This window comes from Camelus dromedarius, chromosome 14 (genome assembly GCF_036321535.1).
Source record: "Camelus dromedarius isolate mCamDro1 chromosome 14, mCamDro1.pat, whole genome shotgun sequence".
Lineage (NCBI taxonomy): Eukaryota > Metazoa > Chordata > Mammalia > Artiodactyla > Camelidae > Camelus > Camelus dromedarius.
In genome coordinates, this window is record NC_087449.1 from 47347547 (window position 1) to 47361376 (window position 13830).

Genomic DNA, 13830 nt, shown 5'->3' on the forward strand with positions numbered 1-13830 from the left:
CAAGGAGGTGAGACATGATTGGAATGAGTAGCTCTCTTGGGTTCAAGTTTGGAGGCAGGTTTTCTGTAATTACTGTCAGAAGACTAGCTCAGGGAGAAGCAGCTCCCTTCTCCCACTCTTTTTACTGTCTGTGCAGGGGATGGAAAATACCTGGCACACTGATCTCTTCCTCTTCTCCCACTCCCATGGCAGACATAATTAATTGATCATAGCACCCTTTCTGCTTGAGTCCAGATGTACCTGTGAATTCCTTCCTTGCAGACAAGCCATAACCAGTCAATCTGGGTTGCCACTTGACTCCACGTTTCTTTAGCCCTCTTCAACCAATAGTATTGGCCTCAGTCTTCCTGTTCCTTCTTGGTGGAGCTCAGGAGAGCGAGAATCTCCTTTCTTGCCTCCCCAAGTCCCCTCCTTCCAGGCCCATTTCTAACTTGGGACATGCTTCTCTTCGTGTGACCGATACCAGGAATGACCAAACCAGTCAGGTGAGATCTTGGCCCCTACATACAGGTGTGTGGCCCTGAGTGGCCTGAAGCTGTTGTATCCACTCTTCCTTACAGCACCCCCTACCCACTCCCTGCCCAGAAGATGTTGCAGGTTAACACTGACCTTCCAAGGAGGGGTGTCAGAGTTGTGACGTGATAATAGAATGTGGAACATGATAGTCAATACAATTAAGTATTTAAGCTGTGAAACAAAAAAGACTTAGTTCTCTTTCTTTTTCCAGGACTATAAACATCATACTCTTTTAATCAATATGGAAACTCAAAACAAATGTAGCCCGAATGTGAGAGGCAGAAGGGCTGAACTGCTCTTCTATGAGGTATAAATCACATCCATATCCCATGTTAGTGTGGTAGGAATCCACAATCCCTCCTGGTATTTTCAGGAACCTTTGTCAGCTCAGCATCCTTTGAACCTTGAACTCACTGCCATGCCTCACCTCCCTTCCTTTTGCTCTGCCAATTTAAGTTGAAAACTTGGCCCATTGTTCTTGACACCCCCCCCCCCAAAAGCAAAAACCACTAACAAAGGAGTTTGCATGTAGCACAGCCTTTACTGAAGGTTTGTGGCAATGCAGGGAGTTTACATCTCAGCAATGCAAGTGGCTTCAGTCCGAGCAATCACGAGCCCCAAAGCCTTTGGGCCGCTCTCCCTGCAAGCTCCTCCCTGGCTTCTGTCTTGGCAGGCTCCAGCTTCCCTGTGATGTGCGTGGCCCCCTCTCTTCTTTTGCCCGCCTCCTCCACCTTGCTGTCCCCCAACCTTGGCCCCCCTTCAGGACCCTTATTGATTTCTTAGGCACAAAAGCCCAGTTCCCTCTTGGCTTTGCCATCTCCTTACAGACTAAAGTCCTCCTTCTTCACCCAAGCTATTTAGGTAAAGGGTGATATTTCCCCCGAACACTGAGAGCTTTGCACCTGAAAGAAACACTGGGGCTGGCTGTTAAAATATCCTTTTTTGTATGCTAACCCACTGGTCTAAGATAAGGCCACCTCAGGGAGGTCCTCCTTGGCCTTGGGTCTGCTGGGGCCTGGGGGCGGCGAGGGCTGGCCTTTCAGTGGGCAGAGTGGGTTGGGTGACCGTCCTGCTGCCCCCGCTGTTCACATCACAGCAGCCGTGCAGGGGCGTGGGGAGCCTGCGGAGGGCATGACTCTTTCCCAGGTCTCTCCTGATTCTCTTTCAGCTTCTCAGATGATGGTTCTTTCCCTCCTTCTTTTCCACAGACTTTTCTCCCCGCTTTTCCCCCAAAATGCTGGAGGCCCAGCGTGGCCTTTTCTGGGAACTTCTTGTATCTCTTGGAATTTCTCATCCATTCCATGGCTTCTAACTTGCTGGGGCGACTCTTCGAGGTCCCTCCAACCCTTCCCTCTCCTCAGCTTCAGGCCCACATGGATAGCAAAATCTCCTGAACTCATCCCTGGAAGGGGCTTCAAATGCAGCACATCCAAAACCTAACTTTCTATTTTCCCAAACCTGCTCTTTCTAATGCCTTCCCCAGTTCGGGGTAGAGTGTCACCATCCAAGGTGGCCAAGCCAGACACTCTAGCGGCATCTTACATGCCTCACCCTCCTTGATCCCTGCATTCTTAGTCACTGTGTCCTGGTAAATCTTTTTTAGCACCAACGCTCCCCTCCACACCTCTACCACTTCAGGGGACCCTGCTGCTGATGGTCCAGGCTCTCTCATCTCTCACCTGCCTCACTGCAAAGCATCCCTCATTGGGCAGCCATCCTGCAGTCCCCCCACCACACACATCCCAATCCATTCTCCACTGCTGGAGCAAACTTCCTAAGACACGGATCTGACAGACTCACTCATTGCTTAAAATCCTGCCAATGGCTCTTCATCACCGACAGAGTCAAGTTCAGATTCCTTAGCATGGAGCACAGGGCCCTTCTGGAAAGAGTCCCAGGCCAAACTTTCTAAGTCCTCTCTAAGTAGCTTGCAATTAGCCACGCCAGAGATGCTCCCTTCCGGAACGCACACCCCAGGGAAGCCAGCCAAGCACATCAAGTCTTGCTTTCAAAAGGGCTTTAAGCCCTGGAGACTCCCTGGGGCCTGAGCAATGAGACAAGACTCTGTTCAAAGACTGGGAGGGAATGAAACACTATCCCACTATCGGAGCCCCGATGTCCCCCTACTCCCTGCATTTTGGGTCCTTTTCTCTATTTCAATTCACCACACTCTGCAAAAATAGCCTGAGAAACATCCTCAGTAAAGTCTGCAATTTTCTGAAAGTGCCTTTCCAAACTGCCCTTCCTTAGAGGCCAAGCTCAGAGGAGCGGAGGGTGTTCCTCGTGTGCGCGTGGTGCCAGGAGCGGCGGTCATGCCAGAGTTAACGGGCTCAGACTCGGGGAGAATTAAAGCCTTTTGGCCTTTCTTTCTCTCATATAGAACTCTCAAGGGCTGGCATCTGTGAGTGGATAAACTTCATCCACTGGGCAATGGTCCGTAAATATTTGCTGCGTGAACGGATGGCTGGATGGGTCTAATTCTCCATCAGGACGATGTAGGCATACGAGCCAGAAAGGGAAGATACTGGCCTGGGTTAGCTCACCTGCCCTGCAGCTCAGAGTCACACCAGCTCTTTGGGTCCAAGGCTTCCCAGAGCAGGTTGGAGGTTCCTCTGACTCAAACAGGAAATGACACCTGCTTGGCTGAAAGGTGGGCTTGGTCTGGAGACATAGCCCAGACCAAGAGGGAATGGGGACCAGTGGGACTCTGGGGACAGAGCAGGTGTGAGTCTGACCTCCAACGAGGCCCATCCCAAGGCTACTGGCCCATCAAGTCTTGGCCCAGCTGGCAGAGGGAAGGAGGCAGGCTCTCCCTTCACTCGGTGTCACTGGCACCTTTTCAAAGGCCGAGGTCCCTGGGAGGTCTGGACCTTGCAGAACCTCTGATCTGCAAGAAGGAAGACCATGTGGATTTCAGCAGCCGGCCTCTGACTTGTGAGGGGCAATGGCCTTGAGTCTAAGAGGCTGTGTGGGGAAGGAATGGGGTTCAGATGTGCTGGGGGCTGAGAGGCAAGTGGTGGAGAGAAAGCAGCCTAACAAGAAAGACTTGGCCTCTGACGTCCAAGCCAAACCCTACAGGCTGCCCCCAACCCAGGGAAACGGGCATTTGGGATGGCAAGTGCCCAGCTGCATTCCAAGTTTTCTAGCCCCGGGGGTGGAATCTGCAGAACATGAGACAGGAGAAGTGTGTCAGGCCCAGAAAGAACATGGAATCAAACAGGCCTACATTGCACACTAGCCATGCCAGCTCAGAGCTGTGGGTCACGGGTGTGCCGCTAAACCTCTCTGAGTTTTAAAGCGAAGGCATGAGTAGTGGCCTTAAAGTGTCGATTGCTAACTCGTTCATTCATTCAGGATTCAACAACTTTTGACTGAGTGCCTACTGTGTGCCAGCCAGTCATTGACTCAATCTATATTTATTAACTGCCTATTAAGTGCCAGATATTGTTCCAGACACAGAGAAATCGCAGTGATAAACAAGTTAGACCAAGTTCCATGATCATGGAGTTTACCATTTAGCATCTGGGAGGCAGAAAACAGACAAAAACCAAATTTCAGATCACACTGGGAATGATGAGGAGAAGGAAGCAGCTAGTGACAAGGAAGGCTGCTTTTGAGGGAGCTGTCGGGAGAGGACTCTCTGAGGAGGTGACATTGGAACTGAGTTCTGAATGACCAGGGGCCTGTTCCATGAAGACCTGGGGAAGGGCATTCCCGACAAAAGAAACAGCAGGTGCAAAGGCCCTGAGGCAGGAGAGAGCTTGACATGTTAGAGGAACAGAAAACAGGCCCATGTGGCAAAGTGGAGTCAGGGGAGGAGGCGAGGGGAGTGGATGGGGCTGTGGTGAAGCAGGACAAGAAGTTTGGCTTCAGGTCTAAGTTCAGGAAGGAGCCTGGGAAGAGTTTTAAGCAGAGGAATGGTGCAGTTGAACTCAATTTTTTTTCCAGTGATCACTCTGGATCTTAGAAGGAAGAGGGATTGTAGATGGCAAGAGGCATAAGCAGGAAACCAGTTAGGAGGCAGCTACTGCAGGTACGTGGGCTGGAGATGCTGCATCTCAGTCAAGGGTGGCCGTGGTAGAAATGGAGGGAAGGAGTAGGTTGAGGCCGTGCTTTGGGGGCACAGCTGACAGTCTCTCTGATGGATTGCATGTAAGTGCTGATGGAACAGAGGGTCAGGTTGACTCCTGAGCTCTGTCTGAAGTGCTGGCAGGGTGGGGATGCCTGTGACCAAGATGGGAACAGCTGGGTCAGGGAGCAGGAAGCGTGTGCCCTAAAGGCGTTTAACAGAGCTCATTCTGTCCAGGTCAAGTTTGAGGTGCTTGTGACACATCCACGTGGGGTTATCATTTCTGCAGCCAGGGACAGTTCTGAGCTAGGAAGGTCAGGAGAGGGATGAGACCCCTGGAGGGAGACAGCCAGGAGGGTCTGGGCACTGCATGCTGACCCTCCTTGTGCTGATCAAATCATACAACATGCGAGAAACGCCAGATATCATGCCAGGCAGTGTGGACCTTGAGTGATTCTGAGCATGGGTCCTTGGCCTGGACTGTGGCGCCCAGATGCCATCCCTAACTACAGGGTTCCTCTACTACCTCTGGGGTCCCTAGTCCCTCTCCTGTCACCTCTGCTGTCACTACTATTACTGTAGCAGAACCGTTCAGAACCCAGGCTCTGGAGTCTGATCACCTGGATTCAAATCCTGGCCTTGCCACTCACACCCACTAGCTGAGTGACTTTGGGCTAGCTACTCAACTTCTCTGTGCCCCATCTTCTAAGCTGTGAGTAATAATAACAACAGTACTTAACTCATAAGGAAGTGTGGCTTGAGTTGGTGAATGCTCCGCATGCAGCAGAGGGCCTCGATCACAGTGATGACTCAATGAGACTCAGTAGCTGTCATCATCCTGACAGCCACGACCAGCCAGCATCTATCCGGCATGAACTATGTGCCAGATCCTGTGAGGGTCTGGCATTTAATCCTCACAAAACCCCCCAGAGGTGCAGATATTACAGGCAAGGGAACTGAGGCCTGGAGAGTGAGGTGCTTGGCCTGTGATCGCACGGCTAGAGGCGGATGGAGTCAGGATTCCACCCAAGTCTGCGTGCCTGCCAGCCATGATCTTGGCCACTGCCGTCTGCTGCGGATGAGGACAGTGGCCTGTGACCCATGGCAGGAGACTCATGATGACAGCGTTACTTCCAGAGCTCCTGCAGGTTGGTCCGGGGCCGGAGAGCTTGGTCCTCTCCCAGTTGCTTCCCCTGCCCGGGACTGCCAGTCTCCTGCGGTTCCCCTCTGACCTTCCTCTTGAACTTGGCCTACGTTCTCCTTAATGGAGTTGCCTCAAGGAAGGGGCCTGAGGTGGTTCTGCTGGGAAGATGCTGCTTCAGGGTCAGGGCCAAGGTTTCTTAGGAAGAAGACTCACCCACCTCGACCTGAGCATGGGTGGCTGGGCCCTCGCGGGGGAGGCAGCACCAAGCCCCTGCCCCAGGCCCTCATGTGGAGGGATTGGGGAGCAAGAGGGGGATTTTCACACCTGGAAATCTCTCCAGAATCCGGGGCTTCTAGGAGCCCGCCCAAGCCCACACCGGGGCTGGCATCACAGTGGCCAAGCCTGAGAGCAGAGAAATAGGGGGATGATGGCGTGGGGCTGGAGTCAGGGTGTTCTGGATTTGAAGCCTGCCTCCAACATTTAGTAGCCATTGTCTATGACTGTGGGCAGGTTTTAAAAACTCTCTGAGCTTCAGTTTCCTCATCTGTAAGATGTGGGTGACATAACACGTATCTCTTCAAGCGATTTGAGGATTAAATGAGAAAACACAGGTGAACTATTTAGCACAACGCCTGGCCTGTAAGGAAAGTGCGCAGGGAAGAGTCACTTAACTGAGCAGAGTGTCCTGTCTCCATTCCTCCTCTCGGAAGGTCACCTCGGGTGGCGGTGTCTGAGGAAGGAATCTGGGGGTGGCAGAAGTAGCAATGCTCTCAGGCAATAAGCAGTTTCTTCATTTTAAGAAGGAGTGTCCCTGGGACAGCCAAGGATGAAGGGGCAGAATCCTGAGCCCCCAGAAGAGGGGACAGATGAGGCCGAGTAGGTCAGGGGACCCTAGCCAGGGACACTGAGTGACACAGAACAGGGAAAGCGGAGGCACTACCGGCGGCTTTGGGGCACTCATGCCCTGGCTCTCTCAGCCTTGCACTCGAGTTGTTGGCTGGTGGCTTCTCCCCAGTAGGGGGCCTATTGAGGCTTTCACTTCCTCAGAGGCTGAGTAGCCCTGGATGGGGAGGGTGTGGACAGAACCCCAGTGCCAGGGACCCCAAAGCTTCTAGGCATCCAGGATTGCAGGGATGAGTATGATGCAGGTCCCTCCATCCCTACCTGAAACTTGTGAGCCGCTGGAGACATCAAAGGGGGCTGAAGGATAGTTCTCCAAATTATAGATAATTGGGGGAATTTCAGTGGCACTTAAAGATGGTCATAAATAAAGTCATAAACTTGGAAAGGCAGCTATTGGCATAACACAACTGCACCCCAGAATCTACATGACTTAATGGCGATGGAGGATGCCCGTTGTCAGAAAAGGAGAAAGTGTAAATTAATACTTTAGGAGTGTGGTGTCAGCTGAAGGTTATATTTTACAACTCTGAAGTTGTAACCATGAAATATGATGCCTTGTTTAAAGTGTGAGAAAAATCTCCAAACAACTTTTACAGCATCTTCAATCATAACAGGACAGTGCAGGAACACGGGTGTCAGAGCAGCCTAAGAGGCAGGGAAGACTCCAACGGCAAAGGTGCCATCTTCAGAGTAGACTGGTGCCTCTGGCCACAGGGTCTCAAGCTCCCTCCGTTCCAGCACGGTCTAGAAATCGTTGACTAAAATTGGGAAGTTTGCATATCTCAGGATGGCTCACCAAAGTGCTATCAAGCAAGGCATGTTTCTAAACCAAACTTGGGTCTGCTCGCCTGATGCACAGCATGGCCAGTCTTTGTGGTGAAGGAAAGTACAGCATTTATTGAAGGGCCAAGTGAGGAGAATGGGCAGCTCATGTTTAAAAGACCTGAACTCCCTGCTGGCTTTCAGGGGCGGTTTTTTAACGGCCAGGTGAGGGAGAGGGCTGTAAGATGCCTGATCAGCTTGTGGAGAGGTAACCAATGGTAATTCAGGAGTTAACATCATCAACCTTCTGGTTCCAACCAGTTGGGGTCTATGAACTGATGGTCAGCATGCAGTTAACTTCTTCCACCTGGCAGGGGTTTTAGTATCTGCAAAGAAACTCAAGGATCCAGGTCAGGATATTATCTATAGCCCTTGAGGAGGAAGTAAAGGCCCTTGACTTTGTTTTATTAAGGCTAAACTATTGTTATTTCGTCTTGTTTGACTGTTTTCCTTTGTTTCTGCATTTTCTCACTTTTCTAATTAACTGTGCTCTTCGGAACTAAGGGAAGGCCTGGGAGGCTAAAGCTTTTTTGGAAACAAGAGGTGAGAGGTCCTGGGGCAGGGGGTAGATCTGTCCCTGGGAAGATCCCACATGGTCCTGCTCAGTTTCAGGTGTGACATAGTGGAGAAGACCACAGTCCTGGTCCCAGAGAGTCTCACCTGGAATCCTGACTTGGCCACCTACTGCATCACCTTCTGAAGGTTACTGAACCTTTCTGAGCTTCATTTCTCTGTTTCACTTAATTGTTTCACAGCTATTTATTGGGTGCCTGCTATGCACTAGGAAATGTGGGAGGTGCTGGGGACAGAACAGACATGGCCCCTGCCCTCATGGAGTTTACTGTCTAGACAGCAAACTACAGAACTGATCTGTTAATTATGAGAAAATATGTGATGCTCTAAAAGTGTATGATGGGGAGAAGGGGTATTCTGTTTCTGGAAAGATCTTTAAGGAAGTGACACTTAGACTGGGACCTAAAGGCTGAGGAGGGGCCAGCCAGGCCCAATGAACTAGGGAAGAAGTTTCCAGAAAGCAGCACTTTCAAAGGTCTTTGAGCAGGGAGATGCTTGGTGCATCAGAAGAGCTGGGAGGAGGCCAGTGTGGTTACCGGAACTAGGTGGGGAGGCTAGTATGAGGGGAGGTCCTTGTCAGCCACCGAAATTCTACTTTATCTATGAGTGGCAGTGGAGTTGTTGAAGGTTCCTACAGAGGGGCATGGCGTTATCAGGTCTGTACGTATGGGGATCACTTGGACCTCTGTGTAAAGAATGAGCAGGCCAGGGCAGGAGGGGTGCTTGGAGACAGGAGGGAGGCTCCACAGCTGAAGCTGACTTGGACCACAATGTGGCTTAGACTAGAGCCAATGCAGTAGAGACGGGAGATGAGGAATCAAGAGCCACTTAGAAGGACAGACAGACTTTGGTCCCTGGCTGGGTGTGGGGAGGGGTCAAGGACGTCCCCCAGCCTCTGGCATGGGGCATGGGGTGAATAGTGCTGACGCCCTCCCTCCAAGACAGGAAGCTCAGAAGAAGGCTGAGTTCAGTGGGAGGAGAGGACGAGGACTGTCTCGGTCAAGTTGGGTTGAGGACAACACAGCATAGCTAGTTGGGTTTCTAAGACCAGAACTAGGCGGGAGTCTGTGGAGTCATCATGTTTCCCCAAGACCTGCCTCCCCTCCTGCCTTCCGTGCTGCTGCAGTGGCATCTGGATGCACGACCAGATTAAAGGAGACCGCGCCGACGAGGGCACGGGAGAGACTTCTGCACGTGCAGCGCTGGGGCCAGCTCAGGGTCCCAGCACTCCTGACACCGCTTCCACCCGAGGAGTCCCCCTCACCCAGCTGCTCCTTCTCAGCCTCCTTACAGGTGCCTTTGCTTCTGCCTGATGCTTATTAAATGTCGCTTCTGTCCCCGGCTTTCTCCACTCCAGTTCCCTCTTCATCCTGCTCACTCCTGGCCTCTCGGGCGCCGGGTTCTCCCCACTGTGCTCCAGGCCCAGGAGCACAGCCGCTGTCTACCCCTCAGGCACTCATGCTCAGCATGGAAGCATCATCATCAGCCCCGCTGCCCCATTAGAGACCTTGGGGCCTCTTTCCCACCCCCTCCTCCACGGCCACTCCCGGGTAGAGCCCACATCCTCTTGCCGCTCCCCTAGCCTGGCTCTTGAATCTCCTCTGTTCCTTCTCTTCCCTCCCATGGCCACGGGTTCAGGCTGTGATGACTAGAACAACTTCTTCACTGTTCTCATTGCGGTGTCCACACCTGCCACCCTCACACCCTCAAACCACAGCATCCGTCCACCAGTCGTCTTTCTCAGGCAGGCCTGGCCTTTTACTCGCTGCTGAAACCCCTGCAAGACTCCCAACACCTGCGGGGTAGACTCCCTGCCTTTAGCATGACCGTCAAGGCCTTTCTAGCTGAACTCCACCTTCCGTCTCGTTGAGCTCACCACCCATCTGGTGCGTCCTGCACCTTCATCTGGCAGAAAGGTGGCTGTTCTCCAAGCACGCCACGCCCATTCAGGCCCCCTTGCCTCCCAGTACCCTGTTTCCTCTGCAGGAACCCCTTTTTTCCTCCCTCCCATGCATTCCCACTGCTTTTTCGAGGTCCCAGCTAAGCGTCCCTTCTTTCACTATGACTTTCCTGACCTCCAGTGCAGTCACGGTTGAGTCATTGTGGCTGGGAGTGTAGACACTTCCACCTGGTGTAGACGGGGCCAGTGCGGGACTGTTGGGGGCCGGCAGGCCCAGAGCTTGCTGGGTGGGAGCAGCATTGACAGACCTCCCGCTCGCTGTCTGGCTCCTGTTGCTTATCTCCCTGGTAATGGTCACGGTGAAGTTATTTACATCAGGAGACAAACTCTGCCTTGGATGTCAGACTTCATGGACTCCTGCCAGAGAGATACCCAGGGTGGAAATACTGTGCAGCTTGCTACAACAAGCAAATAGCCAGCAAACTGGATTTAAAGCCTGGCAAGGCAAAGCTGCCTACTTTCCCTCCCTCCCTCCTTCACGGGGCCTGGGCACCTGGATTCGAGGTGGCGAAAGAGAAGAGGGGGGGAGAAGGAGGAGGATGAGGAGAAGGACAATAGAACCTCACTCCTTTCTTAGGCATCCGAGGCCCTTCACAGCACAGCCCTCGCCTTCCCGCCCAGCCCAGCCCTGCCATCTGTGCCTGGCCCTTTGAGTTCAGACAGCCCTAAGTCCCTAAATGCCACACTCACCCCTGCAGCCACCTTGCTCTTGTCTTTCCTCTGTCCAGGACACCCTCTTGCCTGAGTCCTCCTGGGCAGGCAGCCCTCAACTGAAGTGGATTCTGTCAGCTCAGATTTCAGAATGCAGCCAGACACTGGCTCCATCGCCTTGGTACCACCTGGTCCAGGCCACCATCATCGCTCTCCTGAATCATTGCAGTAGCCTCTGCAAACCCCTTGCTTCTGCCCTCTTCCTCTTTGGTCCGTTGTCTCCACAGCAGCTCAGGGAGTCCTGTTAATACACAAACCAGATCGTGTCGTCTGCTCAGAACCCTCCACCGGCTTCTCCTCTCACACAAGTGAAAGCCCGGCCCTAGCAGTGGCCTCTGCGGCCCTCGTGGGGCCTCATCCTTGCGCTCTCCTCCTTACGCCCACTGTCCCGGACCCTCAGACCTCCCGATGCTCGGCGACAGTGCCGGGTCTCTGCACACCACAGCCTTTGTCTGTGCTGTTCCATCTGGAGTGCCTTTCCCCCAGGTACCCACCTGGCTTTCCCTCTCTCTCCTTCAGGTCTTGGCTCAGATGTCAGCTTCTCAGTGAGGCCTTCCCTGACTCCCTCCTTTTTGCAGTGTCCAAACCCCACCTTTCAGTGCAGGATGCTCCCCATACCCCTTCTGCATTTATCACCCCCTCATTTACCAGACGGCTTACTTATTTATCTGGTGTATTATCTGTTTCCCTCCAACTGGAATGTGAGGCTCCATGAAGGTAGGGATTTTTGTTTTATTTGCAGATGAATCCCCAGCACCTGGAACAGCATCTGGCACACAGTAGGCCCTCGATAAACATTTGTTAAATGAATGAACGGCTCAACGCAAATGCTGCCTCCCACGTGAAGCCTTCCTGAGTCCCATCTGCTGTCGCCGTGCCTTCACACCTTGGTTCTAACAATTCTAGGGAGCCACTGCATGTTAGCCTGGCTGCCCCCACTCTAGGAGACACTTGGGGCAGGGATGAAATCAAGCTTTTCATGACGTAGGGCTGATCCTTGCCCGGTGTTTGGCACACAGTAGGTGCTTGTTTAGTGGGTATAGGAGGGAAACATTCATGAGTACCTACTGAGTATATACCTAAGAGTTGACATTTAGAAACAGGTTCATTCTCTTGAAATAGAACTTGACCCTGTGGCATGACCTTAGTAAGGATAGTTCAGGGCCACTGAATAAACTCACATATATCTCCATCCCACACTGCTACTGTACGTCCAGCTGTCAATTCCATCTCTCCACTGGGATGTGCCTGCACATGCTCAGCCCCGGTGTCCAATACTGGACCCCTGCTTGCCTTCCACACCGCAAGGTGCCCCCATCCTGGGTTCCCTGCCAGAGGAAATGCTCATACCTGAAACCTGGAATTTATCCCTCCAACTGCTAGTCCTGTAGACTCTGCTTCCTCAGCATCTCTCAGGTAGGTCCTCTCCCCACCCTCCCCGTGGCTTTCGCTCGGATCTCATTTGACTTCACCTGGACTTGGGTGACTGACTCTGTGCTACCAAAAGCACCTGCCCCTCCCCCAACTGAGACCTCTTCTATGCCACAGTCACAGTGATCTTTTTAAAATGCAAATATAATCGTATTTCTTCACTGCCTTTGATCTTCAAGATGAAGTGGAAGGCAAAGGAGAACTTGGCATTTGCTGGGCATCTAGCACATGCCAGTCACTGGCTAATGCCAGGTACTGTCACAGTAGTCATCCCATTCAGTTGTCACACGAAACCAGTGTACAGGGAAGCAGGATGAAGCTTCCAGAAATAAATCAACCAAGGTCACTTGGCTGGCAAATTGTGGAACCTAAATTCAAATCTAGACCTTCATGACCCTAAAATCCAGTTTCTTTCCAGTATTGTCTTCTGCTTCCATATCTTTTGGGGCCCAGTGTTCTCTGTCATGTGGCTCCTTCTGCATGCCCAGTACCACTGCCCATCTGTCTTCTCTGTTTACTCTGTGATAAGCCAGAACTGCTTGTCTTAGATATGCCTTGTGCTTTTGTGCTTCCACGCTTATGACCTTTAGTTCTCTTTTCTCTTAAATGCCCTTCCATTTCGTCTGTATCTAGTGAACTCCTATTTATCCTTCCAAACCCAGCTCTAATGGCATCTCTGTTAATTTGTTGCCCAAATTGACTCACCCAAGCAAAGTAATGTGCTGTTTTATCTCTGACATCAAAGTGTGACTTGAACTCCTGGGGGACAAGAGTGTTGGTTAGGAGCATAGTCCCTGAAATCAGACTGTTGGGCTTAAAATCCCAGCTTCTTTAATCACTATAAGCTGTACCTTTGGCAAGTAACTGAATCACTTTGTGCCTTGGTTTTCTTACCTGTAAAATGGGAATGGTACTTCATAGGGTCATAGTAAGAATTAAATGAAATACATGGAGTAGTCACAGTAGCACTTGGTATGATGTAAGTGCTCAGTAAATCAGCTTTTATTGTTACTCAGCTGCCTCTGATACACATTTGAACCCTGATGTCGCATTTTCCCTTCCTTTGTAATTTAGTCCATATCTCTAATACAGCAGATGCTAAGTGGATTATAATCACTCACTTGCATACAAGCTCCAGGAGGGCAGGATTAGGAAATTTGGATAACTTCCGCCAAGTCACCCAGCTATAAGCAGCAGGAGAGGGATTCACACTGAGGCCTGCAGTAATTGAAAAGCCAGTGCTCTTAACTATCATATGTCAGAGCATGTTCCTTGGATCATTGTTTCTGAATATTAAGTCTCAGCTGGCGTTTAGGGCGGAGCAGTGACCCTGCACCAAGATGTGCTGCGGGGATATGTAAGACATGTTCCCTGCCCTTGGGATGGCCAGCGAGTTCCGAACCCAGAGCGGCAGACAGATATGTGAACAGGTCATTCACACAATGCCAAGCACCATGTCTGAAGTCGGACACGCTGCTGCGGGAGCAGAGGAGAGAGCGGTTACTCAGCTTGGGGGAATGGGGTTTATCAAGAGACGGTGTTGGAGTTGTATCTCAGAGTATAAGAAGACTTGCTCTGGACAGGGGGCATCTATTCAGAGGGAACAATGTGAACAGAGGGCAGGAGGTCTGACCACACACAGAGCTACAACAGAGCCCGCCTGGGGCCAAAGGGCAGGAAGAAAGCTTGCAGAGGTCCGGC

The 13830-nt window shown here is 51.8% G+C and overlaps 1 protein-coding gene across 1 annotated transcript in view; it reads left to right on the forward strand.

Moving 5' to 3' along the window:
- Positions 1 to 13830, forward strand: part of CSMD2 (CUB and Sushi multiple domains 2) — a 575319-nt gene that overhangs the window by 192759 nt on the left and 368730 nt on the right. The gene's annotated exons all lie outside the window — the stretch shown is intronic.